The sequence below is a fragment of the Suncus etruscus genome, chromosome 10 (assembly GCF_024139225.1).
Source record: "Suncus etruscus isolate mSunEtr1 chromosome 10, mSunEtr1.pri.cur, whole genome shotgun sequence".
NCBI lineage: Eukaryota > Metazoa > Chordata > Mammalia > Eulipotyphla > Soricidae > Suncus > Suncus etruscus.
Window position 1 is genome coordinate 107,617,501 of NC_064857.1, and position 16,126 is coordinate 107,633,626.

Sequence of the window (16,126 nt, forward strand, 5' to 3'; positions counted from 1 at the left end):
TCTTTCTTTCTTTCTTTCCTTCTTTCTCTCTCTCTCTCTCTTTCTTTCTTTCTTTCTTTCTTTCTTTCTCTTTCTTTCTTTCTTTCTTTCTTTCTTTCTTTCTTTCTTTCTTTCTTTCTTTCTTTCTTTCTTTCTTTCTTTCTTTCTCTCTCTCTTTCTTTCTTTCCTTCTCTCTTTCTTTCTTTCTTTCTCTCTTTCTTTCTCTTTCTTTCTTTCTTTCTTTCTTTCTTTCTTTCTTTCTTTCTTTCTTTCTTTCTTTCTTTCTTTCTTTCTTTCTTTCTTTCTTTCTTTCTTTCTTTCTTTCTTTCTTTCTTTCTTTCTTTCTTTCTTTCTTTCTTCTTTCTTTCATTTTTGCACATCATAGCCAGTAGTACTCAGGGCTTATTACAGGTATTGAGCTCAGAAATCACTCATAGCTGGCTCTGGGAAATATAAGTATATATTAGAGTATATAAGTTTATAATATAGATTGAAACTGGGCCAGTCACATGTAAGAAAAGCACCCTGCCAACTGTTCTATCTCTTTGGCCTTCATGTCTCCTCTCTGAGCAATGTATGTGTCCAGATGAATGCAGGCACACTTCTTTGGTAAAAGTAAATCAGATTGAATTTGCACACATTATACATTAATGCTGCCTACATGTGTTTATGCCCTTAATAAGATGCTGTAAATGTTTTAAGTACTTTATTCAGATTTAGCACCTCTCTTGCTCCAGATTATCAAACTTAAAGATTATGAATGTTATTATTCCAAATGATTGCACGAAGGGAAAAGTGAGTAAATTTGCAACTATTCATCAGAATAAGCCTCTACTCTGCACCATTTTTTTAATAATAAAGAAAATGGGGTCTCCTTTTGGCTGACTTTATCCTTTTAAAAATATCTAAAGAGATGATTTACTACTCTTGCAGTTCAGCTTAATCTTGAAAATTCTTATCGCCACTTCAATTGAATCTTAAAATCCCTCATATCATAATACAAATTAATTACAAGGCATCAAGTTCCTGTACCTAAGCAGAATGCTATGACTGAGCAATTGTGTTACCTGGGATAAGGTGGTGTCAGAGAATAGGATTATAGAAACCTCTGGTGTCGACTGACAAAATCTCCTAACAGAAAATTGCACTTTACACAGCACATTTGAAATCATAAAGACACGAGATAAAGAACTGTTAATGAATAAGAAGATCTCCAGCTGGGCCAATGTAGGTTAAATGGAATGTGTTCTCAAGAAGGGCTGGTTTTTCTTGTACCTATGTATCAAGAAGCCACATCTCCAGATAAGACTTTTTTTCAGCATGCTAGGAGATCTTATCAATGATGTTACACACTATTTAGTCTCCAGGGCCGGTACAAAAGAAATGACATCAAAGATAACACACACACACACACACACACACACACACACACACACACACACACACACACTGCAGAAAAAAAATGGTCTGACTATTGTCCCATGACCCCCTCCATAACATGGATTTTTCTGTGGATGGGCAGAGATGATAAGATGTTTGTGAGTGGGGCGTGCATGTTTTGCAATGGCTTTTCAAAAAGAAGACGTTAAAATACAGGCGGAAAGTGGAAAATAAAATTGCACACGGGTTGCCAAGATGGAGATGATATTTGCTTTCTCTCCTGCTGCAATGGGTAAGGTGCTCCCCACCCCAGCTTTTGTCCTTCAGAGCTGCAAGAGCCCATGCTTTAATGCCTGCAGGTTGACCATGCATTGTTATTATACAGTCTTCATGTTCACATCATGTGTCATCTGACCAAAGGAGAGTCTACAAAGTGAAAGGCTCATGCAAAATTTATGCTTATATGGCTGTTTCAGTCAGTGGAAAAATCAATACTGCAGGCTTGATGCACAGAAATGACTGAGTGGGCTCTCTGACTGACACTAAAAGCACAAGGAGATTGAGAGCTGCGTTTGCTGCTCAAGGAATTCAGTGTATTAGAGCTCTCATAATAGGCTGCTCACCTTATATTAGCCTTTCCTTGGGATTATTTTTTGATAACAATTATGATTGTGGGGTTTAAAGCAATTACACTATTACAAAGAAAAAGCTGCTTTTTATGTCCTGTAAAGCTGTCATATATTTCACACCACAACTGCCTTCCAATTATTTTGCTACAACGCACTTTAGAGGCAAAATGTCCTAACTGATATATATTAGTCCTTTATGTTTTATAAATAAAAATCAAAGCTACAATGTAATTCTTCGAAAGGAGCATCTCAGTTTCCCCAGACATGGTTTTAGAAAGAGCAGGAGGACTGTGGGGTACGGATTTGGAAAGATGCCTTCCAAGCTCCATGGTTCTGTGCCGGAGAAGGCAGAGGCCAGGTGCGGCCAAAGAAGGAGGCAGGGACCTTACCTGAACCCTGGTGTAAAATCTAATCGCATGCATTCACTGGAGTTTCAGGGGAACTTACAAGCTGGAATTTAATAATGAAGGAAGATAAATAATCCTTAAAATTAATTCAGTCAGAGAGCAACTCAGACATGTGTGACAGCACATTGAGCAGTCAGCGACAACACAGAGGCAGCTTTCTTATTCTTCCCACCCTGTAGCGATGAAGATTTTACAGCTACCCTGGGACCTGAATGTCAGAAGGCTAGGTTCGTGGAATATGGAGACTGCAATGGGGAAGTAAGTACAAAAGAAACGCTGTGGATCCAAATGCACAGTTGTAATAGGTATGTGCAGGTTAAACCATGCAGGAGAATGTTCCTGGTTAGAGTGCTTATGTGTTCTTGTCCCAGGAGAGAATGGGAAAATGTTATTTCCAACTTCAAAATACATTTGAGCAAGAGGGGGAACAGAGGATATGCTATGCAGGTGATAGCAAAACTATTCCACCTCTTTCCCTGGTTGACACATGACAGGTTGTGACAGCCAAGTCAAATAAGTTCATCCTCTACATTCATGGTATCAAGGTACACTTTATGTGTTTCAAAAATGAATTACAGGAGTGCTCCATGCTGCACCACTGACCATGCAGTGCTCATTTTGATCAGTATCTAAAATGTAGGTATGAAACACATGCCACAGCTGGCAGGAGAGCAGCACAGGCATCTGAGCACTTGGGAGCAACCTCCTACTTGGGTTCAGAGATAATTCAGGAAATGGAGGGCAGCAGAGATGACGTTTCTTCCCTGAAGCTGTCCTGAGCTTATGCTATGGGTTTGAAGTATCGTCCTATGAGCTTCCTAACAAGGGTTCTTTCCAAAACTCCTAATGGAAGATAATCATCTTCTAATGGGAAGATACTATTTTAGTCACTTTCCTTCATTGGTGCTTAATTTGCACAAGAATTCATTTTTCAGAAGTTCTATTTTAACACGCTATCCTTTTTCTGCCATTTGAATCTCAAAAATATCTCACAGTAGGTTAATATTTTTCCTTCTCTTAGTAGTCATGCTTTTTTACCTAGAAAAGAGAAGTTACATCTTCACTGCTCCATGACTAATCTCTACAGAGACACCAAATCAGCAAAAGTTCCAGGTATGATGGTTTGGGGGTTTAGAAGTCTTGGGTCATCTGAGAGTGAAGGCAGACAACTTTCCTCAGCCCCTCCATACTTCTGGAAGTCCAGTAGCCACACCCACATAATAAATCACTGCCTTAGCTCCACAGATCCTAGAATTTCTGAAGCAAATGACTGAGTATAGGATGGTGCAGCCCTTCCAAATTCCTCAGTAGCACACTAAATTACATCTGAAAATCGCATAGAAAAACCTAAGCTCAACAAACAAAACCAATAATACTAGCAAGAAAAAGCTTAAGCAAACTTTCAGACAATGATTCAATGACTCCACTGTGAGATATAACAATTTTTACAAATTTTCTTTTACTGAAGTTTTGTTTATAATTCCAAACCATTTAGTTGTAACAAGCAATATAAAATAATTATTTTGTGCCTGCCAAGGAGGCAGACTTGGGAGTAGATGGGAGATTGGGGATAATGGTGGAAGGAATGTTAAGCTGTGATGGGATTGGTGTTGAAACATTCACTATTAGAAACCACTTTATTATGAACAACTTTGTAAACCATGGCATTTAAATAAAGTATAAAATTTCTAAAAATGAGAGATAGACCTCACTGAAGAATATCCATGACAATGTTTCAAATTAGACCTTTAACACTCAATCTGCTTTAATTAATTCTGATTCTCCCACATGCTATATATACTACGTAATTAAATGTATTTTACATTAGCACAATCTAGAAGAAAGAATCCATTTCTAAGCTGAAACAAATCTAACTTCTACCCAGAAATGGCAGAGGAAAATAAATAGTGTAGGGAGGTGCTGAGAAAAAAAGGATTCCAGGCTTTGAAATAAATGCCAACTCCTTGATGCCTTAGAATATTATGTTACAATTAACTATTGACTTAAAAGATGGGGACCTTTTGGGTTTTGCTGATGCAAATGCAAGATAGCCTTCACCCTGCTATGCCTGTATGGACTCTACCACTCCTTGAGACTTTTGGGAGATTTATTTCTTCCTATATATTTTTCCTCCTATTTTCCTATAAAGAAAATAATAATCACTGCTCAGTTACGGTTCTGAATAAATAGTGAGGATCAATAAGAAAGCATCAGAACTTGGATTACTAGAATAAATAAAGGAGATATTCATCTGTCATTTATCCCTCATCAGAGAGATTGGTGACTAAAAGAAAGGACACCATTTCTTTGAGGTAAGTTGAAATGTATATCAAAACTAAGCAGATGTCTTAAGATTATATATGTATATATGTATTTATATATGATTTGAAATCTATTTTTAGTTAGAAACAGACATGGAGCAAAGAATAAAGGAAGAATTTAGTGCAGAAGATTGCCCTGTGCTTCCTTTTTCTGTTACTTCAGGCAACAACACCGTTGATGATGGTAGTGATGAAAACTAAGAGCTAGTATTTATTAAACATTTAAAAATTTGCTTGTTTTCAGAGAATCATCCCAACAATTTAAACAACAGGTTAGTTTTCTATTTCAATTTTACACAAAGCAGGAACCAGTGCTCAGTTAGGTAACTTGCCCAGGGTCAAATCATTAGGATTGGACTTGAGACCTAACCCCATTACTTCATAAAACCACTTTCCACTAATCTTCCTCAAATGTCATTTTTAAGAGAGGGTCAACCAGAACTATTTCAATAGAAATTAAATTTTGTTTTCTATATCCTCACAGTGTTTTTTTTCTCATGCCATGATAAGTACTAGGCTGTCTGTGCCTAGTACCCTCCCAGTAGAACGTTCTCTAAGAAACCAGATCTTTTGCGAGACCTTTTATTATTGTCCATTGCTATATACATTTATAACATAGGGGAACCTCAAAATATATTTGCCAATGGGAGAAAAAATTATTCTATTAATTGTACTGAAAGTTTGATTAACGTTAATCCAATAAGGCTATTTGAAATTATGAGAGTAAGTGACAAAAAGGTGAGATTAACCAGGTTAAAACCTTCTTTGTTTCATTCTTTCTCAGAAGATACTCAAAGATTCAGGAGTTTATAGATTTTCAATAATAGTCAATGGATGAAAAATGAGAGAGAAAGAGAGAGAACTAAAATGCCTGATCCAGAGGCAGGCAGGAGAAGGTGAATGGGAAGGAAGAGGGCATCGGGGAGAATGAGAGGGGAAACTGTTGACATTGGTGATGGGAAATGAGCACAGGTAAAGGTGTTATACATTGTATGACTATAAGTCAGTCATGAACAACTTTATCTGTGAGAAAAAAACTGTATTATGAACAAGCTTGTAATCATGGGGTTTAAATAAAAATTTTTTTCACACTATATGGCATTCTCCAAATGCCACCTTCCCATACTTATATACTGGAAATAGTGAAGGGAGTAGCAAAGTCCCTTAACCGTGATATGCTTGGTCAAATTATTTACTCTTCCTTCTACATTTTAAGAATGATTTTGTTTACAGGTAGTGCTTTGTTCAATATTGAAAGATCTAGCTGAAATTATTATGGGTTTTTATTGGAATAATTGTATAATATTCTGTAAAAATTAGCTCTTTCTAGATGGAAAATGATTGGTTTCATGTTCATTGTTAATCCTCTAAAATTAGAATTGTTAAACAAACAAATAGTGTCAGGAACAGCAATATCTTGGTTAAAGAAGAATGTGAAAAACTGCTCAAAAAACAATTATTGATAAAAAAAAAAAGAGATAAAACCCCTGACCCCTGGACTATTTTTCTGGGCTCTAAATGGTAGCATTTTATCTGGCATTTGAAAATATACTTGTGTCATCTGCTAAATGTAGAAGCTAAATAACTTAATATATAAATAACTTAGTATTTAAAATTCAAGAGTCACTCTCAAAATATATGATATCCTAAGCTTCTAAGATAAATGGCTTATTCACAACCATTGTGCTAAGGATTTTTGTTGAAGTTGTCTTATTCAGATAAAAGGTTTGTTAACTAGTAAATATATAACTAGCAATCAAAGAAAAAGTTTATCCATAAAAGAAAAGCAAGTAGTAAGGAAAGATGGTCTTTCAAAGTGGTAGATATAGTTATTTAGACAATGTCTTGGGTTAATGGCTTTGCTAACATTCTTTCAGTAGGTTTAAGTAATGAGCAGAAAACAGCTTTGAGCTGCTGTTCTGGTCCTCCAGTGCTAGGGATACCCAGGTACTTAGGCACCCTAGTGGTGCTGGTGGTCTCCTGGGCTGCACCTTGCTATGCTCAGAGGACCATATGTGCCAGGAATTGAAACAGGTATGTTCACACACCTGGCACGAATCCTAAACACTGTACTATCTCCCAGCTCATTTATTTGTTCTTGAACACTTTACTTGTGATATTCTTCAACTTGAATCTTAAACTATTTTCTCTAATAAAGTTTAATCTTTAAAGATACTTATTTTCATGAATCGTAGAACCAAAACAGGCTTTAATTTTGTATAGTAATTCACTCAACAAAATTCTAAGTCCTTTGTTACATTAATGAATTGGTTACAAGTTTATAGAACTTGCTAATCTTCACAAAGATGGGTGTTTTCAATAGCTGCTATGATGTTCATAGAATCCCAATATTTCCACAAAAATACAAAAAGATATTTTAGAGTGGCTAGCGTCTGTCTGCCTTGCTTTCCCTAGCCTAGAACAGACGGCTAATCTCCCAGCGTCCCATACGGTCCCCCAAGCCAGGAGTAATTTCTGAGCACATAGCCAGGAGTAACCCCTGAGCGTCACCAGGTGTGGCCCAAAACAACAACTACAAAAAAAGGTATTTTCCTATTCATGACTGTCTTGGACTTTTGTTTTCCTTAAGTAGCAAACTTGTAGTAATAAAATTATTTTTTAATGGAAGAATTATTTATGAACAAAGGACCAGGTGTAAAGTAATACTGAAGAACTGATAGCAGATTTAGAGTCTCTTGAGTTGGAAAGCTTAAGTATAGATGGAAACAATGGGGCCAGAGTGATAATATAGTGAGCAGGGCATGTGCCTTGTATGTGCCCACTCTAGTTTTGATCTCAGATATCCCAGATGATCTCCCAAGCACACTAGGAATAATTCTTGAGTGCAGAACTGGGAATTACCACTGAGTACCACCAGGTATGACTAAAAAAACAAAAAAGAAAAAGAATAGAAAAGAAAAGAAAGATGGTAACCATGATTTTAAACACCAGACTTATATTTGGAGCCTTTGATTAAGCCCAAATTATCTAAGGATAATGACCTTTCCTATATTAACATTGTATTGTTTAGCTCAGAGCAATAATCCAGTGGTTAGGGCACTTGTCTTGCACATGGTTTATCCAGATTTGCTCTTTGACTTTTCATATGGTCCTCAGAGTCCACCAGAAGTGATTCCTGAGTGCAGAGCTAGGAGTAACCCTGAGAACTATAGAGTATGGTTCTCCCAAAGTACAAACAAAATGAAATAAAAAAACCCCTATCATATTGTTTGCTTGGTATGTTTGTGTGTGTGTGTGTGTGTGAATGTGTAGGAATATTCACCAGTTTGCATGGAAAATAATTTTATGAAAAAGAATCTGTAAGATAATGTCCCAGACATGTGTACCTTTTAAAAACATTGTGTGCAAACATTGTGAACCTTCATTGTGTACATTGTTCAGAACAATCCTAATCATAAATATTATTTCTTTTGTGGAGGCTTCCTAAGCAATTTTTAGGCTATGGGACTACATCAGGGCATACTCTGTTAACTAATCAGGATATTTAAATAATAAGGCACAAGTGATGAGACTTTAGGCCAAAGGTTCTAGAAGCAACCAAAACTACACCTAATGGTCTGAAGGAGCCCTGAGGTGTCAAGCATTTAACTGGGGCCACATTTCCCTAACTCCTGTATTATTTTTATGACACCATAAATTCTATTATATATCTAGATGAAATATTTTTTATCTAAAAATTGTCATCAAGATGCAAAGAGTAGGCAAGGTGTAATAAAGAAGTCTTGAGAGGCTGGAGCAATAGCACAGCAGTATGTCGTTTGCTTTGCAAGTGGCTGACTCAGGACGGACCTGGTTTCGATCCCTGACATCCCAGGAGCAGTTTCTGAGCACATACCTTTGTTTCTAGATAAGTGAAAGCAAAATAATTGACAAAGATAGAAAGAAAAAATAATAAAATGAAAGAGAAGAAAAAAGTAGAGTAGCAAGCACTTTTATAAAAATTATTGTATCTTCAATGAAACCATTAACACAATGGCAGAAGGTTTGGTAAGCTCTTGCTGTTATCTATCCATTCTGTTAAATTGGTGTGCTCTTTTAGGGATGACAGCATTTAACAATAAAGTTGTTCAGAAATTCAAAACTCTATTATTGATACTACAACTTTTAGGGGCATATACTCAGTTGCCAGTCCTCCTGGAAGAAAGAAGACACAGTGGGAGGGTGCTTGCACTTGCTCTAAGAAGCTCTGATGATATCAGCCTCCAAACCAGTGTTCTTGAAATATGGTCATAGTGGTGTTCCCAAAGGGAATTGTAGAAGATCAGTGATGAGGCATGACCATCAGAGAAGGGTGATTCTGAATGGAGACAGCATACATGGCTTTGGCAGGGTAGGGGCTTGGCCCACCCTCTCCTCTCGAATATCCAGCTTTCTGCAGCATAGGCCAGTGTACCCATAATCTCTCATGATTTGACCTAAATCTTGTTAGAAAAATGAATGAGTCTATGGAGCTGGTTCAGTTCGAACATGGGAAGTTTCTTAACTTCTACACTATCTTTCCAACCTTCAGAAGCAGATTTTCATAGAGTTAACAAAATGTGTATGTGTGGAATTTCCCAAATATGGGCATGTACTGGATTTGGGTGGTGTGATTGAAAACAGATAAGTTGGATTATGGAGACCTAATTTCTGGGAATTAATGTACCATCCTGACAAAGCTGGGATTTTCACTCTTCCACTATAAAAATGTATCTATGTTGAAGTGGCAGCATAAATTTCCTTGTTCTCTAAATTATTGACACAAAACTAGAACCTCTAAAATTTTCCTGAGGAATTCAGTAATAGAAACAACTCTTCTATTACTGAACTCAAAAATGAAAAAGAAGAATTTTTATAATTTGGGGGTGCATTTTTTCTTTTTTTGCTTTTTCTCTAAAAATTGCCCAAGGGTGAGTTGGACCATGCTCTTAAGGAGAATAATTTATCACCAACAGTAATACTGGTCTTGCAATGGAACAAAGAATGGAAAATCTGACCAGAGAAGAAATATCTCAAACATGCAAAGGCCATTTGGGTCAGTGTCACTTCTTCCTATCCACAGGACAAATTTGAGAATCACAGAATATTAATTAGGAACCTATAGTTGTTAAGTGTGTAGGCCACCATTATTGATCCTGCTGTACAAGTAAGGAAGAATATTGCCATTTTACATTTACATTTTTGTCAAAATATGTTAGGTTCTATGAATTTGAATTACAAAATGTCTTCAGATGGGTTGATTTCTTAAGGTTTAATAATTTTTTATTAATTTAACAAACATTTATCAATGGAATTGCTTCTTTTTTAGGGGGGTCCCACCCGGCAGTGCTCAAGGGTTACTCCTGTCTCTACGCTCAGAAATCGCTCCTGGCAGGCATGGGGGACCATATGAGATGCTGGAATTCAAACCACTGTCCTTCTGAATGCAAGGCAAATGCCCTACCGCTGTGCTATCTCTCCAGCCCCAATGGACTTGCTTCTTAAAGGATGCTTCTAACAGGATACAAAGCAGGCTACTGGAATTCAAATTCCCCAGCATCCCTCTAACAGTTTAGTGATCTTTGATGGGAGATTTTCTCAATACACTCAGTTTCCTCAGATGTAAAACATGAGAGAGACATAGAATCTCTAGTGATGGCATGCAGGCTAAATGAGTCCATACTTGTAAATAGTACATGTGTACTTGCATATATCTTCTGGTTCTAAACAGGCAGAAACAACTTCATTATTTGCCAGGAAGAATATCACATGCTTTCAATATTTAAATATATTTTTAGGGAAAGTATTAGTTAAGTTCAGAGAGAAATAATACTATCTGTAGTCATTAATATAACATATATATCAGCATCTCTATAAAACTCATATATACAGATGGAAACACTTTCTTTTGTATTGCATCTTATTGGCTGAAACAGTGACCCCTATTTTCTTTCTGTATTGCCAGTGCCTCATTCTAGATACTTTCTAGAGTTTTCTTTATAACATGACATGATTTAAAAATGAAAGAATCAAAACCCAGGCATCCCATTTGAGCCTGCCAGGAGCGATTTTTAAGCACAGAGCCAGGAGTAACCCTTGAGCGTTGCCGGATTTGACCTAAAAACAAAAAAAAAAAAAAAAAGAAAAGAAAAGAAAAGAAAAGAAATAAAAAAGAAAAGAAAAGAAAAGAAAAAAGAAAAAGAAAAGAGGGAGGGAAGGTAAGAAGTAGGAAGGAGAAAGAAAAGAGGGAAGGAAGGAGGGAGGGAGAATGAAAGAAATGAATGAAGGAAGACTTCACAGACTAATAATGCTAAATGCTGACAAGTGTGAGGAGGCATCTGGAATAGTCATCAATGGTGGGATAATAAAAAGCCATATCCAGTTTCGAACAATTTCATAGTTTCTTATTGAGTTAAATGTACACTTATGCCCACAACTCAGAAATATTTTGAATGCTACTCAAAATAGAATAAAGACATTTTCACCAAAAAAGCACAAAATATTTATAGTTGCTTTGCTCATAATTACAGAAAGCCTATTTTGAACTTAAAAATAAATAAAACTGTAGTATAGCCATATTATTAAATATACTCAGATAAAAGAAGTTAACTTCATTTATACATGACTTAGGTGAATAGCAGATATCAATGTTTATTGAAGCAAAATTTTAGAGACAGAAAACAGACTTTTTATTGCCAGATTTAGGGCACCAAAGAGAGATCTACAGTAGAGGGATATTATGGAAAATTTGGGTAACCATTCTGTTTTGTGATTGTGCTATAATTACCCTGGTTGTATTTGTCATTTTTTTATTTTTGGTAGCAATATGTATCTTAAGAAGGGAAAAATCGGGGCCTGCATGGTGGAGCTAGAGGTAAAGGTGTCTGCCTTGCCAGTGCTAGCCTAGGATGAACTGCGGTTCGATCCCCCGGAGTCCCATACGGTCCCCCATCCAGGAGCGACTTCTGAGTGCATAGCCAGGAGTAACCTCTGAGCATCACCGGGTGTGGCCCAAAAACCAAAAAAAAAGGGGGGGAATTATTTTTGTAATGCATGGCTACTAAAATTTGCTTTAAAAAAAGTCCTTTGTGTTTTTATTTGAACACAAAGTGTGTTTTTATTTATATTTTATTTATTTAAAAAAGTCATATGTATTCTTATTTCCTTCTATTGGATGAACATTTTTCACAACTGAAATGCCTTTTCCAGCCTATCATCCATTATAAACCACTCAAGTTCACCTATTTGCATGGTCACTTCTTGTTCACACCAGTCCACAGAAAACATTCTTCTGGCACTTACCCTTTGGATTTAAATTTGGAATTTTAATATTTGACTTTTTATATTGATGTTGTTTATTTATCCATTATTCATTTATACTTTTGTTTTTTGATCAGATGATTTTGAACAAATATTTAATATCAGGGCAATTACTATCTACTAATGATGTAAAGCTTTCTTCCTACTTTCTTCTGCCCAAGAGAGCCCAAAATTTGTTCAGGGTTGAACACAACACAACATAAAAGAAACTCCTATCTTTGATGACACTCTTGAGTCCTGAACATACCAGTAAAGATACTGTCTACATCTTGAATTTTTGTTATATGAAACAAGACCTTTATCTTGTAAATCATTTTGAGTTACAGTTTTCTGTATAGCTGAAAATATCTTTCCCGAGAGTCATCAGAAAACAAAAATTTTATTAGTATGTATTTACCAGAGAAATGATTTGTCTCAATAACAAATCTTAAATAACCATTCATTCTTTCTTTCACCAATAAGTTTTGAGTGCTTACTTTCTGCCTGTCATTATTTTAAATACTTGCAATCACACAGTAACAAAACAAATTCATGTTTGAAAAGAATTATTTTGTGTAATTTCTAATGTTTGTGTATTAACAGGTAATGCCATCTTTTGGATTCTGTGGTAAGAATTGGTTTTGCTTTTTCTAAAATTGATAGAACTAGAATTCATGAAATTTGGAGGAACATTTAATTACTTATAATTAACTTCATTCTACAAAATCAGAAGATGTGAAACTGAAATGCAGAGTTAGCCACTCAAGACGGACTCTCTTTCAAGGTTGTCCATTATCTTTTCCACTAAAGCAGGATTCCTTTGACTACTTCCAGGTTCTGAAAATCCTTTTCAAGGGTCATTTATGATTTTATTTTCTGGTTAATTTTTCCTTAATTATAAAACACTTCCCTAGACCATACTTGGGAGATATTTGGGGAGAACTGTCCTGCACATCATCACCTTAGTCACAGACAAGTAAAGATGTTGAGGACAATAAAATGCTTCTACAATGTACTGCCTAGCAGAAAATTATCTACTTTTTAAACCTGGACTCTGCACTAGATAAAATTTCTTGCCTGGTCCTTCAGAAAACCCTCAAGGACACTTAGCAATCTCTGTCTTAGGGTAAGAAATATCACTTGGAATTCTGGGAGAAAACAGTCTCTCTTTAGATGGTCCCATCTGTGAAGTTCTCCTGGTAATGATTCAGGGGTTTTTCTCCTTGAACTTCCCACCTCTTTCCCATAAAGTCTGCTCAGGTAAAAGTTTACAAATTGTAGTTCGTAGAGTTGGGGCTCAAGATGGTTTTTCCACAATTGGCATTAGTTAGCTCAACAAAAGTCAAGTCACAAAAGTCTTTGTAATGGAGCAGTTAGTAAAATGATTGGGAATATTAACCACTATGGAATGTTTTCATGAAATGAGTGCATGTAGAGCTTTGTTCTACATGTTCTTCAGATCTTTGTTTACTTCTAATAAACTCCATGAGACAAATTGAAATCCCAATCTTTTCCCTAAAACCTCAAGGCAGAGGTCCAGTATTTTATATTTTTGCGAAAGTGAATGTGAAAACTCTGTACCATATTTCACATACTATCCTCAAGTATGGTCTAGGGAAGTGTTTTAGAATCAAGCACAATAATATTTATGCAGGAAGGTTTATTAAGTTTAACACTAAATTATATCATTAATTATGAAAATACACTTATACTTCTTAGAATTGTCTGGATTTTGGAAATTGGATAAGAAAAAATTCTTTGCCCATTTTACAATTGAGGAAATTAAAACACTGTAGATATAGCTGCTCCAAAATCTATTTAACTAGTTGATGATAGTAGCAGGACTCAAATCTTAATCACCTAGAGTGTCCTTTCTTTTCTTCCCTTCTAGGTCTTTTTCTTTCTTTTGTATCTGTTTCATTTCATATATAATATACCAAGAATAGGAAATAAATTACTTTCTAACATACTCCAAATAATTTTTATTTATATAACTAAACTCTTGAACTATGTGATGATGGTGTAAACACCTAAGACGACTGAAAAACCTCACTGACTTCCTTAGCTAGACTCATACTTCTATGTGCATCACTAGTTTATTCTTTTCACTATTGGGTGCTATATCATTGCATCAATATGTATAATCTGTGTATCTATTTTTCTCTCAATGAGTTTATGACTTAATTCCAATTTAGAGCTGGAGTTTCAATGATCAGATCTACTGCCATCAACTTTACCAGCTATCCCAGATTCAACCTCAGAGTAAAGTCATGAATTTAAAAAGTCCTCCCAGACGATAAAGGCTTCCTACCCAATGATCTTGACTTTATTGGAGAGGTTTACAAATCTCTTCTGTGAGAGCTTGATAATAAATATTTTCCATTTACTAGCCATGTAATCTTTACTACAACCATTCTGCCATGAGGAACAAGACATAACTACATATGTAACCAAATGAATCCAATTTAGTCCAGTCCTGCTTTTCAGTGGATGAATTCCCATTTTCATAAATTAGCCTAAAAAAGAAAAATGCATTGACTAGTTTAAGCTATCATATCATGCAGAATTTGCACTAGCATACTCACTGTCTTGTTTAATCTCTAAAACAATTGCCTGGAGAGTACTACCTACATCTTTGTCTAGGAGAGATCTCATGGAGGTAGGGCCTTTGTCTTGCATGCAGAAGGACGGTGGTTCGAATCCCAGCATCCCATATGGTCCCCCGAGACTGCCAGGAGCAATTTCTGAGCATAGAGCCAAGGAGTAACCGGATATGACACCTCTCAAAAAAAAAAAAAAAACCCACATCGCTTCTCAGCCTTTTGGCTAAGATCAAGTGTAGTATCTATTCTTATCAGTTTAATATCTGATACGTCCTCTATCCGAGGACAATATATTAAATGGATTTTTGGAGCTGGGAGTCGGAAGAGGAGCTTGCTCCATCCGCTCCGCGCATCGATCCGGTATTGCAGTACCTACGGGAACGGTGCACTCCTCCTCGGGGAAAGTAGCTTGTCCAAAAACAAACAAACAAACAAACAAAAAACACCCACAAAAATAAAATAGAGATGCTAAAACTGTATTCACAGGAGTTCAAGAAATTGTTCCACTTTGCAGTAGTGATTTGAATCTGGAGCTTTTTCTGCTGCATTCTGGCATCTGTAGGTTAACCTCAGAGCACTTTGTGTTCTGGGTTATGTGTTCACCCGCTTTCCCTCCCTTCCTCTGCTCTCTTTCTTCTCAAAGACTATGATTTATTGTTGTTGTTTTGTTTTTGGGCCACACCCATCGTTGCTCAGGGGTTCCTCCTGGCTGTCTGCTCAGAAATAGCTCCTGGCAGGCACGGGGGACCCTATGGGACACCGGGATTCGAACCAACCACCTTTGGTCCTGGATCGGCTGCTTGCAAGGCAAGCACCGCTGTGCTATCTCTCTGGGCCCGAAGACTATGATTTAAACAGGTGGAAGATATTAGTCCTGGGCAGTTTCATCAAAGAGAAATGGAAATGTAATGGCTTGCTCTGGTATGTCTAGTTAAGGCCTTTTTCTCAGTGGCCAGAAGTGATACTACAATTTATGTTTGTGTCTGAACCCTAAATTCCAAAAAGAAATGCTTTTTCTTTCTAAAATAATGAGTTTTCATTTAAGCGGTGTTCTGTGAGTATCCCCTGCAAGGCAGTCCCGGCCTTGTAGCGATGTTTACATAAGCGATTTCCCTGCAGAAACATCCCAGGGCATCCATCCTGATGTTTCTGAAGGATAATAGTCCTTCATTTAAAAACAAGAACTCCAGCACTCAATCCATTTGTATTTATATCTTTATGTAAGTGCCCACAGTCTGGTTTGTTCACCTGGGTTCTCTTCAGCTGAAGTATTTTCTACACTGTACGAACAGGGCGACAGCAACTGGAAATTGTTAGCTGTATTTCATGCTCACAATTCCTCTGAGAAAGATCCTAATTAGTCTAAGCAGTGTTTAATGTAAATCAAGTTTCACTTTCAAAATTTCAAGGGCCCTATTCTGACAGGATGTAGATTTTTTAATGCTACACATAAAACATGGGTGCTACTAAAACACTGTAACGACAGGCAGGGGAAGAGTAGAAATCAATACATGAAAAGTTACTGAAAT

At 36.5% G+C, this 16,126-nt stretch overlaps 1 protein-coding gene and 1 non-coding gene across 2 annotated transcripts in view; one reads left to right on the plus strand and one right to left on the minus strand.

Moving 5' to 3' along the window:
- POU6F2 (POU class 6 homeobox 2) overlaps nt 1–16,126 on the minus strand; it is a 593,519-nt gene that overhangs the window by 275,342 nt on the left and 302,051 nt on the right. The window lies entirely within an intron of this gene.
- On the plus strand, nt 14,801–14,991 carry LOC126021329 (U2 spliceosomal RNA). Its single transcript, XR_007499875.1, has one exon. It is a non-coding gene; the product is annotated as a U2 spliceosomal RNA (small nuclear RNA).